The 3,626-nt window shown below is 43.1% G+C and overlaps 1 non-coding gene across 1 annotated transcript; it reads left to right on the top strand.

The window, feature by feature from the left end:
- The first annotated feature begins 3,144 nt into the window (after positions 1-3,144).
- Positions 3,145-3,217, top strand: TRNAR-ACG. Its single transcript has one exon. It is a non-coding gene; the product is annotated as a tRNA-Arg (tRNA).
- Positions 3,218-3,626: the final 409 nt, after the last annotated feature.

Genomic DNA, 3,626 nt, shown 5'->3' with positions numbered 1-3,626 from the left:
AAGGTTTGCTGTGTCTGTCAGCGTAGTGTCCAGAGCATGGAGGCGCTACCAGGAGACAGGCCAGTACAACAGGAGACGTGGAGGAGGCCGTAGGAGGGCAACAACCCAGCAGCAGGACCGCTACCTCCGCCTTTGTGCAAGGAGGAACAGGAGGAGCACTGCCAGAGCCCTGCAAAATGACCTCCAGCAGGCCACAAATGTGCATGTGTCTGCTCAAACGGTCAGAAACAGACTCCATGAGGGTGATATGAGGGCCTGACGTCCACAGGTGGGGGTTGTGCTTACAGCCCAACACCGTGCAGGACGTTTGGCATTTGTCAGAGAACACCAAGATTGGCAAATTCGCCACTGGCGCCCTGTGCTCTTCACAGATGAAAGCAGGTTCACACTGAGCACATGTGACAGACGTGACAGAGTCTGGAGACGCCGTGGAGAACGTTCTGCTGCCTGCAACATCCTCCAGCATGACCGGTTTGGCATTGGGTCAGTAATGGTGTGGGGTGGCATTTCTTTGGAGGGCCGCACAGCCCTCCATGTGCTCGCCAGAGGTAGCCTGACTGCCATTAGGTACCGAGATGAGATCCTCAGACCCCTTGTGAGACCATATGCTGGTGCGGTGGGCCCTGGGTTCCTCCTAATGAAAGAGAATGCTATACCTCATGTGGCTGGAGTGTGTCAGCAGTTCCTGCAAGACGAAGGCATTGATGCTATGGACTGGCCCGCCTGTTCCCCAGACCTAAATCCAATTGAGCACATCTGGGACATCATGTCTCGCTCTATCCACCAACGTCATGTTGCACCACAGACTGTCCAGGAGTTGGCAGATGCTTTAATCCAGGTCTGGGAGGAGATCCCTCAGGAGACCGTCCGCCACCTCATCAGGAGCATGCACAGGCGTTGTAGGGAGGTCATACAGGCACGTGGAGGCCACACACACTACTGAGCCTCATTTTGACTTGTTTTAAGGACATTACATCAAAGTTGGATCAGCCTGTAGTGTGTTTTTCCACTTTAATTTTGAGTGTGACTCCAAATCCAGACCTCCATGGGTTGAAAAATTTGATTTCCATTTTTTTATTTTTGTGTGATTTTGTTGTCAGCACATTCAACTATGTAAAGAACAAAGTATTTCAGAAGAATATTTAATTAATTCAGATCTAGGATGTGTTATTTTTGTGTTCCCTTTATTTTTTTGAGCAGTGTATATTATAGTTATACAGTGCGGCCATAATATATAATAATTATACAAGGGGGCCATCATATATTATACATAGGGGCCATTATATATTATAATTATACAGAGAGGCTATTAATAATGGGCCCTCTGTATAATTCTAATATATAATGGCCCTCTGTATAATTATTATATATAATGGCCCCCTGTATAATTATTATATATAATGGCCCCCCTGTATAATTATTATATATAATGGCCCCCCTGTATAATTATTATATATTATGGCCCCTCTGTATAACTATAATATATAATCTCCCCTCTGTATAATTCTAATATATAATGGCCCTCTGTATAATTATTATATATAATGGCCCCCCTGTATAATTATTATATATAATGGCCCCCCTGTAAAATTATATATAATGGCCCCTCCGTGTGATATATTATGGCCCCTCTGTATAACTATAATATATAATGGCCCCCTTGTATAATTATTATATATTATGGCCCCTCTGTATAACTATAATATATAATGCCCCCCCTGTATATTATATATAGTGACCCCTCTGTAATATTAGGATATATAATGGCCCCCTCTGTATTATTATTATTATTATTATTATTATTATTATTATATATAATGGCCCCTCTGTATAATTATTATATATAATGACCCCTCTGTAATATTAGGATATATAATGGCCCCTCTGTAATATTAGGATATATAATGGCCCCTCTGCATAATTACTATATATATAATGACCCCCCTGTATTATTATAATATATAATGGCCCCCTCCGTATTATTAGGATATATAATGGCCCATTATATATCCTAATATTACAGAGGGGCCATTATATATTATACAGAGGGGGCCTTTATATATAATAATAACTAATAATAATAAAACTCTTCAGAGATGAGACGCAGCTGAAAGAAGGTATCATGGACGTCTTATATACCCGAATGAAGACGCTGAGGAAAGTCTATATGACAGGAGATGTCACTGGATGGATGAGGTATGTGCTGCTCTATTCTCCTGTATATTTTGTAGTGATGTATGTAATGTCCAAACACATATTTGTTTCACGGTAGGGTTGGGGGGTGGATTGAGAATATGGCCCACCCTGCCGCATCCTGGCCCCAGACGTCAGGTCACACTGTGTGTGTGTTCTGAATGCTGGGGCCTTATACCCATCTACTACATCATCTGTACTTAGGGTACTTTCACACTTGCGGCAGAGAGATCCGGCAAGCAGTTCCGTCAACGTATGCCAACTGATGGCATTAGTAAGACTGATCAGGATCCTGATCAGTCTTAAAAATGCCTGATCAGTCGAAAAAATGCATTGAAATGCCGGATCCGTCTTTCCGGTGTCATCCAGCAAAACGGATCCGGCATTTATTTTTTTCACCCTTTTTTCAGTCTGCGCATGCGCAGACCGGAAGGACGGATTCCGGCACTAATACATTCCTATGGGCAAAGTCTTCAGTTTTTTTTTTTTTTGTTTTTTTTTTCGCCGGAGATAAAACCGTAGCATGCTACGGTTTTCTCTTTTGCCTGATCAGTCAAAACGACTGAACTGAAGACATCCTGATGCAGCCTGAACGGATTACTCTCCATTCAGAATGCATGGGGATAAAACTGATCAGTTCTTTTCCGGTATAGAGCCCCTGTGACAGAACTCTGTGCCGGAAAAGAAAAACACTAGTGTGAAAGTACCCTTAGAGAGTTACCACCATGTTATCTGTGGTGTTATATAGGACTGCTACATTATCTGTAAAAGGGGCGTGGCCACAGGTTGGGGGGGGAGGGGGCACAATACATGGCTTGCCCCTGGTGCTGGCAACCCACGCTACGCCACTGTAGTTGGGACAATATATTCAAAACATTCTGGAACATTTTCTTCTGAGGTTATGTACTGACACAGTGACACTATGTCGGTGTTAAAGTAGTCTCACCAGTAGGGCTAGTGGCGCAATGGATAACGCGTCTGACTACGGATCAGAAGATTCTAGGTTCGACTCCTGGCTAGCTCGAAAATATTTTAAAAAATCCATATTTAAATGGAATTCCAAAAATGTCAATAAGGACTAAAATAAATAAAAGACTATGCTTCATATAAAACATCCAATGATCAGTGTTTTTAAGAGGACAGTGTGGTACACATAAAATACTGCAGTGGCCAAACGGGAGCAAGGAACAGTACATCTCTATGTAACACTTCAGCCTTCTCATTGCCCTTAGGATACGCAATCAACATCAGTTCAGTGGGTGCTGAGAGTCCGTATCCCCACTATCTGCCGTCTCATTACCAGGCACAGGGCCATACATTCTGTAGCAGTGGGCGTGATACTCCAGATAGCTCTGTCCCATTCACTTGAAAAAGGTGGTGTTGCAGTACCACACACAGCCACTACAAAATCTACAACACTAGGGCAGATGTAC

The sequence above is a fragment of the Bufo bufo genome, chromosome 1 (assembly GCF_905171765.1).
Source record: "Bufo bufo chromosome 1, aBufBuf1.1, whole genome shotgun sequence".
NCBI lineage: Eukaryota > Metazoa > Chordata > Amphibia > Anura > Bufonidae > Bufo > Bufo bufo.
Note: the sequence above shows the minus strand (reverse complement) of the source record. Positions and strands in the feature narration are given on the sequence as shown.